Below are 16,288 nucleotides of genomic sequence, written 5' to 3' on the forward strand. Positions count from 1 at the left end.
TCAGTAAATCATTATTGTAAGAAAAAGAAATTGTTCACTTTCTAATGGCATCCGTGAGCGTGGGACAGATGAGACTCTGTCCACTCGGTGGTAGAACTCAAACAGTTGTGTCAGCATTTCTATTTCTTTTGCTTAGTAACACATGTTGGCAGGTTATAGTTCTTTGTTTGAGTTTGGCTCCTGGGGTATTTACTTCCTAGATTTCTTTTCCAAAACTCTGATGTGAGTTTTGTTCCAGCTCAAACAATCTTCGTTTGGAGACCATTTGGTTAAATATACAGTGTGATATTGATATGCTGATGGATTTAAGCAGCTTTGGATCCGAGGATCGTCTGTTCACTGCATTGGTCCAGACTGAAATAGCTTCACCTTTAACATCCCTATGATGATTTGCACAGGCCCAAACGGTTCCCAAGGAATTCATTTTCATGAGAAAAATGTGAGGTTAGGTTTTTGTTTCATATCCAAGTTTGGTTTATTGATATTCTTTTGATGATAACTTCAATGCCGACTGAACTTCTTTTTTCTCCGATGTTAAATAGAGCTTGAAAACAATTGACAATTGAACAGTAATGCTGACAGTGGGTGTTAGAGAAAATAGACCACCACCAAAGCAAATATATATATCAATTTTCATTTAATTTAAGCAAATTATTCCCAACATTCCCATAGCAATATAAGAGTTTATATAAATCAACCAGTCCACTGCATAAATATAAATAACCTCCGAAAAAAAAACACTTACAGAAATACATAATAATGCCAATAAAAATATCATGTTGTATTTTCCAGACTCAACATTACATTATTACATTACCACGCAATAGAAGATAGCCAACCAGCCTATGTGAGCATTAAACACCATCTGGTTCTCAGGTATGAAAACGTCTCTTCCAAGATGAAAGCTGATAACCAGATGTGAACATGTGAGGGCACAAAGACAATCGTGCAGAAAGGTGAGAGTACTTTCCATGGTTAAACTTGCTAATGGAGTCTTTGTGATGGAAGAACATGTCCCATTCTGTCTTATTTGACGGGTCTTCTCATTAATGAAACATTTGACCATGAATGCCATTTGACCGTCTTTTGAATAGTGTGAGGCTTTTTAAGAGAAGAGGTGAGTGTAGTAGGACACATTAATATCTCAGACAAAGAGGTGTTTTAAGAACTGTTATGAAACATAAAGGGCTGTATGGGTTGTCTGACGGCACCATTGGAAATATTCTTCATATGTAAATCATATATGAAATCCAAATCATTTGATCTACATATAGTGAAGTTCAGTGTGACACTCTGGGCTGTAATTCCGTGGAGTGTGGTGCAGCCCACGCTATGGTAATTTTGGTTCGGTGCGCCACCGTGCGCAGCCAATTTGGTAATTTGGTAGACTGGACAGCTCCGAGATGGGCGTGGTGCCGCACCAGTGAAGGAGTCCACATTTTCAGCTTACCGCACTAACAATTTTGTGACAAAACAGCCATTCAAAGATGCGGAGAAAGCTTGCCAGATGCGACCTGGTCCATTTCGGGGCGCAGGCGAAGCGCAGCCTGTGTAATGTTAGACACGTCACCAAAATATGCCATGCACATTTCAGTAGAAAAAAACAATGACAACGACTACTATTTAATGTACTACAAGCGTCTGTGTTAAACCCTCTCCTCCCTCTTTGCCACTTGCGCCGGTGGGAGGAATGGAGGCGTGGGTGCGCTGAGCTGCGCTGCTCACGAAGTGCGTTGGCCACATCTCATTGGCGCTAATTCCTTAGTCTACAAAATTAGAGCCCTCTGTGTAACTGATTACATCATTAGTTCTTGTTTCACTTATTCACTTTTGTGTATTTCTGTTCTGTTTCTTGAACGCTACCAGCGCACCTGTTTCTTGTTTGTTATTAGCACAATATTGTAGTTCAGTCATTTTTCTTTGCTAGTAGCCGGACCATTGATGTTATTGTGTTTTGAATATTGTTGAGGCAAACTAACATTTTGTGAACACAAATCTGTACTTTTTGTTTTCCACATCACCTTTCAAGTTGTTGGGTCCTTTTTAGCATCAAGTTAGTTTCTAGAAAACTAACTTTTCTTACATTTTCTGAAAGTAAAGCTGACCTCTTCTTGCTGACAATGTGACCTGCAACTGAAAAGAGCCTTTCGCAAGGAACTGTGGATGCTGGAGTGGTCTCGATTAGCGAGCCAGTGGGGCCAGATTGTCGTGGGCTCCTGAATGAGATGCCAACCTACTTCAAGAGGCAGTCCTCCAAGTGAATAGTCGGCTCTGCCCTGTTCCTGTGTATGGCTCTGTCAGGTTGTACCTCATCCTCCGATTCTGAATCTGGGCCTTCTGCAGAAGGTTGATATTCTTTTTGGCTGACCCATCATCAGATGTCTTCGGAGACCTCTTGGGGGAATTTTCCCGCAGCATTCCCTCAAGTGTGGTCTATGTCGCTTCTAGTACCACAGAAAGTACCACAAATGCGCCAGGACTGAGACCATGAACTGCGGTACCAATTAGGTTCTCATTGGGAGTGACCATGATGGATAGGATCAGGTACATCAGAGGGACATTACATGTTAGAGGCCTTGGAGATAAAGTCAGAGAGGCCAGAGTGAGATGGTTGGGACATGTTCAGAGGAGACAGGATTGAATATATTGGGAGAAGGATGCTGCGTTTAGAGCTGCCAGGTAGGAGTCGTAGAGGAAGACCAAAGAGGAGGTTTATGGATGTAGTAAAGGAGGACATGAGGGTAGTTGGTGTGAGATAGGCAGATGCAGGGTTGGATGGAGGAGATTGAAGGGAAAAGCCAAAAGAAAAATAAGAAGATATGTTGCAGTTTGTACAGGCCACACCTTCACATGATTTGATGTGAATTTGTTGTTTTGGGGAAAAAATATGAAGTCAGTGTGGTGTTTTATTTCTAGTCTACGTTTATTTGTATGCTTTTAAAGATAACTCCGAGGCTCATCAAGGTCGATGTTTTTTATTATTTTTTTTTATCCTACAAAAATGAATAGGCCCTGTAAAGCAATTGGCTATTGTGCACTAATGCTGACACTTCCAGACTCAGCAAACCAGGGCTAAATCCTCTGTAGCCCGTCTGCAATTAGCGAGATCAATATATTTACAGTATATTAATCAGCTTCAGTGAAGCGATTCTCTTGCAGGGTATTTAGGGGACTTGGATTATTAACTCAGTTGCAGATGTAATCATGGTGTTTTAATGTCTTGTTTAAAAAATGGGTGCAATGAAGTTAGCGGAAACATTTTTGTCAGGGGTAGTTACCTTTGGTTTATTACAGTATATTTCACATAGAGAACATTTTCCAGCTCTGGCTTTCTTGCATAAATCTAGCCCTTGAGTTGCTACCACAAATTTACTGAAACAAAATAAACAACAAAAAAAGACCTACATCAGCCACCCACTCATTCATATCTGCTCAGATGGTGCGCATGCATGCATATTTTGCCCAAATCCCCCTTCTAACACATTCACATTCTCTGCTATGACATCAGGCAGCAGAAGGCAGGCTCCCTCCTGGGTTGAGTCGCTATGAAATTAAATAGTAAATCATCTCAGAAAAAGACATAAGAGTTATGTGTGAGTCAAGGGCAACAGTTCTGGGCTCTTTAATAGGAGATGAAGAGGACTTTATGAAGGAGATAAATAACAGCTTAACAAACAGCCTCTGTGTGGTTCCCCCGCTTGAGGTTGGCATCCAATGACCTCAAGGATCAGGCAAATGAAGGAGAGCCAGGAATCTCTATTTCTCTGAAGACATGAAAAAATAATGTGCAGAGAAATTGGAGGACAGATATTCAGAAGGGGACCTGCAGGGAGTGGGGACAAGTGATGAATTGTGGGGGTGGGGCGGCATGCAGAGCGGCAGTGAGGGTTGGTGATATGAGACAAGGCCGGTCAAACGTAGAGGACACGTTGACATACAGACAGATCTACAGAACAGTGGGAAACTGGAGGATATTAAAAACAAACTAATAGAGATGGAGGTGAAATTGTGCGGCTTATTCTCATAAGGGGTATGCTGGAGCCTATCCCAAAAAGCACGGTAGACCCTGGACTCACATTTATACCTATGGACAATTTAGCGTCTTCAATTAACATTCTGTTTTATTGATTGAACTTGTTATGAGTACTCAGTAATGTGTTCTCAACTGTCATATTTAATATGGAGAATATTGAATATTGATCAACATAGGAGTCTTTTGGAATTATTTTAGACAATACAGCTTATTAGATACATTCAGATGCATGGAATTCCGGTTTCCTCCCACATTCCAAAAACATGCTATGTTATTGTCCATAGGTATGAATGTGAGTGTCAATGGTTGTTTGTCTATATGTGCCCTGTGATTGGCTGGCCACCAGTCCACGGTGTATCCCGCCTCTCGCATGAAGACAGCTGGGATAGGCTCCAGCACCCCCGCGACCCTCGTGAGGAAAAGCGGTAGAAAATGAATGAATGAATGAATTTACTACTACTATTACAACTGTAATTTATATAGTTATTTATTGTAACGATCATTGAGGCCATATTGATATGGCATGTGGCTTTAACACGCTTATGTTTTGGGGGTGTTCCTCTCAAAGTAGAAGATGAAAAACAGCACGTGCAATGAGGCATGGACTACAATAATCTAATTTGACCTCTTGCAAGTATAGTGTTTACCGTCACTGACTATTTAGTCTTTACACACTGATAAAAAGCTTTTTAACTGCCTACATACAACCTTTTAGGTATCTACCCTTGTACACCACCTGCAGCAAATAGAAAAAAAGACTTCCCTGTATGATTGAAAACGTCCCTTCCAAAAGAGAAACTTGTTAAAATGAACAGTTAAGCACCAAAATAAAAAGTTGTCCGTATTTTATTTATAACATGTCCTTTAACTTTAAGTATATCCGGCCAAGCCAGTACTCCCTGATGCTGTTTAACATTTTTATCTGCTCTTCATTTTCTGCGAAAAATAGCATTCCCCGTTAACACCCTATAAAAGTTTTCACATCCCACATTGTTCATAAAAACAGAATGACGCATGGCTCCTTGTGCTATGGCTGACATTGTGGCCCATGAGAAACAACGTTATGGTTCATCGGGGTTTCTTTATGAAGTCGGTATAGTTTATCTCCTCCTGTCTTTAAAAAAAAAAAAAAAGAAGTCACCTCTGCAAGGCTTCTGTGTATTCTGATATGCGTCTATCAAAGTTTTTGGAAGAATTTACCTGTGATGCTTGTACGGCAGCCATACACACAATAGAGCGTCCTTTTTTTTGGCAAAAAATTCACTGGCGTGACTCGGCAGGTACACAAGCATGGCTGAACAAACACACACACACACACACTTCGTCACTCTTCCAAGGTTCATTTGTCAAGATGACAGCTGGACTCTCACTGAGATGGTTTGTGCCAAGCAGAATCCTATGCAAAAGCCTGCTTGAGTGGGGTCCAGAACATCCCTCAGAAACATATACACACTGTGCTGCTTGGAGTGTGTACAGAGAGTATGTACAGTAAGTGTGTGTTGTGCACAAGTGTGGAAGTTGATCTTTGGTTCCAGCATGTGTGGATGCGTTAACGGAGAAATAATAAGTCCGGCCTCTTTACAGTTTGGCAAGGATCTGCCACATGTTGTCAGATTTTCAGACATTAAATGCACCTGCTGCATCATAACACCTTTACACCCTCCCTGTGCTACATTCGTGTGCCCTTGGAAGTCCGTGTTATACCCATGAAGAGTGTTATTTGCTTGCCCTACTGCTTTTTTATCAGCATATGATCTGCCTTGCTATGCATTTAAATAACCTTTTGCTTTCCTTCTTTTGTTGAGGTTTGCAAAAGAAGGAGCTGATGGGCTGTAAATGCAAGAATATTTTTTTAAAATAAAAGCACAAGAAAAACATTCTCATTTTGTTCACTTGGTTGCTAGACAACTGTGTTTTGGCTGGGTGCGTTGAATAATTCTTGAATCTTTCTAAAACAGACACAAAACGCTGCAGCATCGAGTCTTGACACTCGACAACAGAGCCAAATCACTCCGGTTCTGTGTTTACCCTTCACTGACTTGCGGATTGTTTTATAGTTGATTCTAAACTTGGGCAACTCATGGTACTACTATATATGATATATCATAATATATTTTGTTTATAGAGCGCTTTTCAAAAACTCAAAGACACCCAATCCAATACATAACAGTCGAAAGTCAGACCCAAAAAGCAGGTTAGTAGTTAAAAATACATAAGACGAGAGAATTTCTAAATATGGACGTTTTAAAGACTAATACAGTAAAGTCTCGTTATATCGATATCGGTTATAACGAATTACTACTTATTACGATACTATTTTCATTTCCCGGCAAATTTCTAGTCTTTTATGATATAATTAGTTCCGTTAGTACGATACCCGGTTATTATGATAATCCGGTTACTACGATGCCCTTTTCATCTCCCGCCAGCCAATTTGGTCTGCTTATATCGATACAAAAGCAGCTTAAATCAATCTTTGCTTAAGGATTTCAATACCAAAAAAGAACACGGCGAACGGCTGCTTCCAGTCAACTTTATTTTTCACACTTCCACCACCAGAGCGCAGCACACACACACCGATTCCCACACTTCCTGGTTCACAGGTCATGCTCAACCCGCCCCACATAGCTGGCCAAACACATGCCTGCAACAGAAGAACCAACTGACATAGCATACACACCTATTCCAACGAAAACACAAGCGTACAAATACATGTATTTAATTGTGTTGTATTCAGATATCTTTTTATCGCTTGCAATAATCGCTGTTTTTCATATGTACATGCTGGCATTCGTTGGTTCTTCTGTTGCAGGCATGGTACTAGCAAAGATTGATTTAAGCTGCTCGACATTGTTCTATACTATAGAACAATGTCGAGTGCATTATTGCCCACTTTTAATGCAGTTCGGCGCAGGATCGGATATATGGATAGTCCGGTTATATCGGTATTTTTTCCGACTCCCGAGAATATCGATATAACGAGACTTTACTGTATGTTAAAAGCAATGGGGAATACGTGTGTTTTTAAGTTATTCTTCAAAGTGTCCCAGATATGTGGCGACTGATTTCCAAAGGGAAGAGGCAGCAACAGAAAAGGATTGGTGGCTGGTTCTAGGGACAGTCAGGAGGTTTGTATCTGGGGAACGGAGGGGACGGGAAGGGGTGTATCGATATCGATATCGAACGATACTTGCTTTAACACGCCGATCAGCTCCGCCCCAAATGCAGCATTGAGAATAACCATGTCTGACTTTTCTGTCTTGGTGAGAATGATATAAGTTTTGCACCCTGCAAAATGTGCCTCAAAAAATGCCTCACCTGGGTGGCGCTCGGTTTTCAAGGCTCGTAATGATCATCCGTTACGCCCCCATCCCAAACTGTTGTAGTTGAAAGTGTGGGCAAAATTGGTACGGATTTGGAAGCATAAAGGCACTATAGTATGTAGCACTTGTAGTGCAGGAGGAACTTTTGTTGTGTGCGGGGATGTGTCAGGCTCCAGATGACGTGTGGCGTGCGTACCCTCTGCAACCACCTCTGATTCCTTGAGCACGCATGTGGTAGCTGCACGTCATAACGAAATGTACTCGTTATGCTTGTTTGAGTTTTTTTTTCTTGGTTACGGAGTCGCCATAGCGGGTCTTTTTGACCCGCATACTGATTCGGCTTGAGCGCTTTATATTCCGGATGCCTTTCCTGACGAATACCAATGATGCTTACTAGTGGAGATTCGAACCCGAGTCCAGAACGCTAACCACTACACCAAATGCATTGTCTGGCTTGTCCCTTACAGGTCAGAAAAGTGGAAAAAGCATAATAGGTCCCCTTTAAAGTCCCTGATGCTCTTTATTCTAATTACCCAGATTGGTTATGCTGGAAAGCAAGCTACAGTACCAGGGGGTCCTTGATTCTGTCCTTGTCCAAGCCTTTGGGAAGTCAGTCATACATCCATCACATCCCATATTTCACAATTTAATCAATGCACTAATGAAAAAGTGTCACAGAGCACAAACAAGGCGGATATAAAAAAAAAAAACCTCACATTCCCAGCCACAACTAAAGGGCGGGGTTGTTCTTTATCTGCCACTACAAATGCTGCCTTATTTTCATTTTCTGTGCCTGGGAGAAGGGAGATTCATTCCATTGTTACCTCCAGGGAGAATAGCACCTCTAATTTGCCATAAGCCTGCGCTATTAAAGACCAGATGTCTTTCATGCAGCAATAACTGGAAAAGTCATTCACTGCTTAACTTCCATTTCTCCATGTTATTGTGAGTAATACGAAGGATGGTCTTTTAATACAGTCACATGCATCACCTCCGGCTATTATTAGGGTGGCACAAAGGCGCAGTGAGCACACTCTCTCATCCACCCAAGCTGCATGAATCTGAAAAATGTGTCTTTTTTTTTTTTTTGTTGCTTTTTTAAATGTCAAAATATTTCCTTCTGAATACAGCACAGCGCTGAGATAATTAAAGTCCTTGTCTGCGGTTGGCATTTCTTGATCTATATTCACGAAGTAAATTGTATCAGAAATTATCGTATCAGACATTCCAATTGTGTAATGTATAAGATTTGTTTACAATCATTGTTCAGCACAATGAAAAAATACCATTTATACACATGCAATCTTCCTGTTAAATATATTGAAATTATTTATTATTAATTGGCAAAAGGCAGAATGATGTAGTTCTTTGGATATTATTTATGTGGTCATCATAAAAGTTTGATGCACTCCTATTGCTATTTATTGTGATTTATTCTGATTGTGTTTGCTTGGGTTTGACACTCGGGTGGTAGCCCAAACATCCATTCACAAACAAAACATAGTTCTATTGAGAGTACAGTGTACAGCAACAAAACAAGAGCCTGTCAGATGATGCACATATGCTGTATAAAAGGTCTCTCCTCCCATACAAGGGTGCTCTTCAGAGCTTAGAAGCTTTTCTGTGACGCGTTGTCCCATATCTATATTTCATGCACCTGTCAGGCTTTACCGTCCTATTGGGGGAACATATTTTGCCTGTTTGTTCCTGTCGGGATTCACATTCTTGGAGAAGGTTCCACAGTGTTAGGCTTTAGAGCTGTGAAAGGTCTGGCTTTTAAGCCCTTTATGGTTTTACTATCTGCAAGTGACAAATTGTCTCAGCTGTGCACTGGTGTCATTGGGTTCCAATTTCGGGGCGTAGCGCTGAGTGTTTTGTTGTTTTTCAGCGCCTCTACCAGGCCCAATATTCAGCATATCTTCTTCAACATGGTTTTCAGGATACATAGTGTTCAGTTGTTCAGTATGCTGAGGTTCATATTGGGAGTGACCAGGATGGATAGGATCAGGGACGAGTACATCAGAGGGACATATAAGGTCTGGCTTTTAAGCCCTTTATGGTTTTACTATCTGCAAGTGACAAATTGTCTCAGCTGTGCACTGGCGTCATTGGGCTCCAATTTCGGGGCGTAGCGCTGAGTGTTTTGTTGTTTTTCAGCGCCTCTACCAGGCCCAATATTCAGCATATCTTCTTCAACATGGTTTTCAGGATACATAGTGTTCAGTTGTTCAGTATGCTGAGGTTCATATTGGGAGTGACCAGGATGGATAGGATCAGGGACGAGTACATCAGAGGGACATATAAGGTCTGGCTTTTAAGCCCTTTATGGTTTTACTATCTGCAAGTGACAAATTGTCTCAGCTGTGCACTGGCGTCATTGGGCTCCAATTTCGGGGCGTAGCGCTGAGTGTTTTGTTGTTTTTCAGCACCTCTACCAGGCCCAATATTCAGCATATCTTCTTCAACATGGTTTTCAGGATACATACTGTTCAGTTGTTCAGTATGCTGAGGTTCATATTGGGAGTGACCAGGATGGATAGGATCAGGAACGAGTACATCAGACGGATATTACATGTTAGGGGCCAGACTGAGATGGTTGGGACATGTCCAGAGGAGAGATAGTGAATATATTGGTAGAAGGATGCTGCGTTTAGAGCCGCCAGGAGGTTTATGGATGTAGTGAAGGAGGACATGAGGGTAGTTGGTGTGAGAGAGAAGGAGATTGATTTGCTGTGGTGACCCCTGATGGGAAAATCCGAAAGAAAAAGAAGAAGATACTGTTCAGTTGTTCATAAATGAATGATATCTGATTTCAGATATTTGTCGTAGTTGAAGTCAGTGGTCCCTGATGTTTAAACAATTCTGCTGTTTGCACATTTTATTCCATCCTTGGGTCCCTTCGACCCGGCCGGCTGGGGGTTCCTCCCTTTAATGTAGGGGTTCGCCTGTCTGTCTGAGTCGGGGGGCCCGGATGCTGGTCCCCGATGGCACGGCCTGCAGCTCTTCCCAGTGTGGACGGCCCCTAAGGTGGCGTTTCCTTGATCCTCAGTGCCATGCCATGTCTCCCTACTGTGTGTGATTGTGTGTTGTGTTAATTGTGGTAATTGTTTTAATTCTGTAAAGCACTTTGTGTTGCATGTCTTTGCAGGAAAAGTACTATACAAATAAAGTTGATTTGATTTGATTATTCGACACACTTATAAACAAGATACACGAGTACATACTGTATGATAGAATGGTCAGGTGTTCTTTGTTTCCACTTCCAGTGGGGCGATCATTTCTCCCTTGATTTAGTTAAGTGTAGCAGAGTGATAAGATCAAGGCAGAGACAAGTTGTCAGTAATGAAGGCAACTGCTTTGATCAGCCAATAAATAGGTCATTTAAACAGGGTCTGCTATCTGATGCTGGTTGATTACAGTTATGACTCCGTCTCTTCCACTATTAAATCTTAGTTCAATTATTGCTTGCTTGATTAACCAAAACTGCTTTTGATTTGTTTTTATTTGAGAATGATTTATCATGACACTTTATGAAAGTGTGTGACTGTCCCGAATGTGATATCTGAACTTTGACTACCCACTTTTTAGGGGGGCCAAATTGATGAAACGCACACATATAATTGACTTTTTGAGGGTTCAGACTTTCCCACTGACAGGGTTCAACTAAGTATCTTGCACATATTTCCGCAGAATCTAAAAGGGCAGAATGACAGTGAGAACTGCTCATTATTGAAACGACATCCCGCTGCCACAATCTTCTGCGATAAAAGGAGGGGACTGATAAGGTGTTGCGACAGCCTGCTGATTCATTTTCTTTGACGTTAGTTATTTTAGCTGTGTCAAAAATAACGCCTTAATGGTGGTAACTGATTTTAAAAAAAATACATTAAGCTTTTTTGCAGTAATTAATGTGCTCATCATAGCACGCCACACTATTCTGTAGACAGAGACAGAAGGCGAGTGCAGTGTCCCCACAGTCTAGTACTCTTTTAGAACTTTATTCTGAACCGAAGCACGTCAACAACAGTGCAATACCAACACGCATTTACATAGACGTCTAAGGACGTCTTTTGCTTACAGATCAAAGTCTTATGCATCTTGTGTGTGAATTTTAAACTTGTAGGCAATGTATCTCTGTCCCAGTAGGGGGCAATAGTTCTATTTTTCCTCCAATCGGCAGCAACAGCTTGGTTATGAAGAAGACAGAAGTCGGTGACCCGACAAAAATACAGTCAGCTAACACTGGCACAGCGTTTGTCTGGCTGTGGATCTGTCGTGATGGTGAAGAATAGGGGTGACGTTGGTGGCGCCGTTGTTTTTGTTCGTCTATGTTTACAAACACACATTTGTAAACATGCAAACATCTGTAAATAGATTTTTTGTAGGCCAAATTCTAAATATGTGAATAAATGTAGATATTTAGTCATCAAAATCTTTTGTTGCTGTGTTGTTTTTGTTGTTTGGTGGAAGTAAACAACTGTTCAGATGTTTGAGGCGTCACAAAACAAAAAATATGGACAGTCACCGTTTTGCTTGTTTGTCAAAATCAGGTGTTTTTTTCCTGAAATTACCCAATGTTCTACTGCCGATTTATAAATGCCCCAAAAGACTAGAAACAAACTGTCTTGGCTGATGAAAGAAGAGAGTCTAGAGCAGGGCAACTCAATTTACCTGGGGGCCACTGGAGCTAGGGTCTGGGCGAGGCTGGGCCGCATCAGGTTTTCCAAAAAAAAAAAAAAAACGCATTTATTAAAAACAGAAAAATATACTAACTTTTTCAGTGCTTTGGTTCTGATTTTCTACAATAAAAGCTCTGATAAAACATTCCACTGTTCTCAAATATCTTAATTATTATTTTTCTGCACAAAATAAGATGAAAAATAAACAAATCAAGAAAAAAGAAAATCAATCAGTAATAAATAAATATAATAATAATAAAACGGCAAATAATTTAAGAAACCACATATAGTTGGTGGGTAGACAAATTATTATTTTCAGATTAAAATGAACAAAACATTATTAGAGCCCTGTAGACATGACAAAACACGACTATAGTCGCATTTATACTTTTTTATTTACAACATATTGCGCAACTGCAGGGTCTTGAGACACATGCTAACTCGCAAACTGGAGAGCTAGCGACCTAAACGGTAGTCTTCAAGTTATTTCCTTTAAACTTTAAATAGCCAAAAACTTACCACTTCCACACTGATAGGGAGGATAACTATTAACAGTTATTTAACCTTTAACATGAACATTAATCAAACGTAATAATTTTTTCTGGGTACATGATACCATACAGCATCCATATCAAACTTGCGCGGGCCGCGCTAACATTAAACTTTCATATCAAGGCGGGGGCCTCAAACTAGTGTCCTGCGGGCCACATTTGGCCCACGGACCACGTGTTTGAGACCCCTGGTCTAGAGTTTCTTTACATACGTTCAATCCTTATGTAGTCCTAAAACTAAATATTCTGTAGGTCTTGAAAGTTCAGCAAACTCTCTTCTCTGAAAATGGCTGGCAATCATTGAGTTAATGTTATTTGCATTGCAGCCTCAGCAGCTCCACACAAAAGGGAAAGCTAATTGCCTTGAATGTCATTACAACCAACGTCCCAAACAGGGCGACTTAAGAGAACACCAAAATCAAAGGGGCAATACAATTTGTGGAAGCTATCGTTTCCTACTGGGGAGGATTTACTCCATGCCAAGGCCAACAGACTGAAGTCGTTTTATTTTCCATGCATGCTGTCTGTCCTCATGAAACCTGAAGCAAATCAAGGGAAAGTGAGCACAGCGTAGGGGAGAGACCAGTGGAAATAGACGGCGGGACGCTAAGGCTGAGTGAAAGACTTGGAATGTACGAGAAAGAGACAAAGAAAAGGGGAGGAGAACGTAGGGAAGAAATATTTGGGCATGTAATAATGACTTCAAATGGGACACAATCCATAGCTGGAGTTCGCACTCTGGCCTGTCCTTCATCCCCTGGTTGGTGGGGGTAATTTCCGTACATTTCAGGATCCGAGATTATATGTAGAGTCTTTGAAGGAGTTGATGGTTGTTAATTATCAGTACTCGCAGGAGTCATTCTCATACATTTATGCACGAAAAGAAAAGTACCCTCATCACTTCCTTGAGGTTGGGAGTTGATGGTTCATGTTTGTTTGATCAGAGAGACACGCCTGCCTCATGTGTTCCTGTTGTAGGTTCCTGTTGGTGATGCTGACAGGTATTTTTACGACAGTACGGAAAGGTAGGATGACACCTGTCTAGTATGGTATGGCCTTCCCATGCCCTTATTAGTTGTTCTGGCTCTTTTTTGCTCAGTAGAGCACCATTCCTGGCATGTCAGACAGGAGGCTAAATTGGTTCCTCAAGTGGTGAAAGATGGAGACAACTTTGGACAGACTCTTCTGACGCATTCAGACTCTTCACTGAAGTAGTCATTGAGCTGGAAAAAAAATATCCAGTCGTTTTGTGTGTGTGTGTGTGTGTGTGTGTGTGTGTTGGCCTTGGGCAAGAATTCGCCATTTTGATATAATTGTAACTTTTTCTTTTTCGCCTTGTTTTAGCATGCTAAATTCATTCATTCATTCATTTTCTACCGCTTTTCCTCACGAGAATCGCGGGGGGTGCTGGAGCCTATCCCAGCTGTCTTCAGGCGTGAGGCGGGGTACACCCTGGACTGGTAGCCAGCCAATCACAGGGCACAAATAGACAAACAACCATTCACACTCACATTCATACCTATGGACAATTTGGAGTCGCCAATTAACCTATGTGGGAGGAAACCGGAATTCATTCACTTTCTGCCACTTATCCTCACGAGAGTCGCGGGGGGTGCTGGAGCCTATCCCAGCTGTCTTCGGGCAAGAGGCGGGGTACACCCTGCCAGCCAATCACAGGGCACATATGTATAGACAAACAACCATTCACAACACACTCACATTCATACTTTTGGACAACTCGGAATACCCGCAGAAAACCCAGAGAACATGCAAACTCCACACAGAGCAGGGAATTGAATCCAGGTCTCCTAGCTGCGTGGCCTGCGTGCTAACCACTTGAAGGAACTTGCCGCACATTACCCACAAAGCATTGAGCTTCTTAAACGGGATCTATTATGATCATATTCCGGCGGTATTGGAGCTATGGACTCCTATAGAGCAGCTTCACAATATAATCCACACAGAAAGCTTTCTAGACCTTCCAGATCCTGCACCTCTTTCTGCAGTATTACCATAGATTTCCTGCTTCCGACCGAAATGGTCTATTTAATTTACTCCACATCTTTATCTCACGATTGGCTACTATCAAATAAAGAGCTATTTGTTCGTCACAGATTCATGCATGCCACAATATGCTATTTTATGACCGTGCGGCTTATCCGATGTGGCTTATATATGTAAAATTTTTTCCTCTGAATTTAGTGGTTGAGTCTAATACGCCGTTGCTACCAATACATCGGAATTTCCAACACAACTATTTCATTCCCTCATCTAATTTGTATTTCTGTTCACAACATGTTTGTATCCCCAGTCTGGCACCAGCCAGTCTTTGACAATCAACAATAAACGTGTCTTGATTTCTTCTCTTCCCCCTAAAGTGTTGACTTCTTTATTTAATTTTTTTTTTGGAATCAGTGCAAACAGAATGGTCCCTGCGGCAACACTAATGGAGTCCTTGAGCATGCGGTAGCTTGGAATGTCATTTGGTGATGAATGTGTGTGTGTGTGTGTGTGTGTCTGTGCAACAGTGTGTGTGCCCTTTTGGTGTGTCGTTTTACAGTGTGGGTCTCTTGTGAAGAGTATGCAATGTCAGGTCTTGGAAACTGTAGTGTTGCAAGGACACAATTATTAAAGTCAGAAGCTCAGAACAACAATATTGTTTGTTAAACAATATAGATACTGTGCACATCGCATCGAATTTACTGTAATGCGATCACTATGTGTTTTATTATAGTCTCTATAAATCAGAAAATCAAACCACACTCAAGCATGCTCAAGCGTACACTGTGAAATGTTTGAATAAACAGTAATAAAATCAAAGTACTCACTTCATAAAACAGTCTTGTCATACTGCTGTCATATGGCAGTAAACAATTGTAAAATTTATGTGAAATAAAATTGGGATTATCAAACGTTTTATAAACCGCCGCCATCTTGGCGTGACGACACGTCGAGAACACATTCCGGCTACCGAATATAGTTAATCTTTAAACAGCTAAAATAATGCATAAGGCTAAAAACAACCAATTACCTAAAAATGTCATCCAGAAATAGGAAATATGAGAAATATGATCTCAGGGGAGAACTAAATTTGAAACACTTATATGCTAGGACTACGTTAAAAAGCCATAGCATTTCAGTATGTGGAATCAAACTATGGAATGGATTGAGTAAGACCCTCAAACAATGCACAACGATGAGCCAATTCAAGAAACAATACAAGCAGTTGATGTTTGCTAAATACAAGGATGAAGAGTCTTGAACCAGTCATGATGTGCTATATATATCACTATATTGACACTTACTATGGTACACATTATGTCATTGGATGGTCATATCACCTCGTACTTTGGCAGGAAGTGAACAAATGTAACAGTTACTGAAGTTACTAAAAGCAGGAAGTGAATGTAACATAAAAAATGTAACAGTTTAAAAATAAAAATAAAAACTATATTAGGAAAGCAGGAAGTGAACAAATGTAACAGTTACTGATTGTAAAAGTACCGGATGGAGGGGTAGGATTTAATAAGCTTTGCTTCTTCCTACTCCTTTTGGACATGTGGAACTGGGAACTGATTATGTGATGCATTCAATTGTAATCTGATGCATGTTCAAATGAAATAAAACCATTACCATTACCATTACCATTACATGTCTCAGAAAGAAAGATCTGTCTCGTCTGCAGGTCGTCCAAAATGCTGC

The 16,288-nt window shown here is 40.9% G+C and overlaps 1 protein-coding gene across 1 annotated transcript in view; it reads left to right on the top strand.

Moving 5' to 3' along the window:
- The window catches only part of LOC131104687 (cadherin-4-like), a 215,436-nt gene that overhangs the window by 161,304 nt on the left and 37,844 nt on the right, over positions 1–16,288 (top strand). The gene's annotated exons all lie outside the window — the stretch shown is intronic.

This window comes from Doryrhamphus excisus, linkage group LG15 (assembly GCF_037039965.1).
Source record: "Doryrhamphus excisus strain RoL-2023G ecotype Guam linkage group LG15, RoL_Dexc_Guam_v1.1, whole genome shotgun sequence".
Taxonomy (NCBI): domain Eukaryota; kingdom Metazoa; phylum Chordata; class Actinopteri; order Syngnathiformes; family Syngnathidae; genus Doryrhamphus; species Doryrhamphus excisus.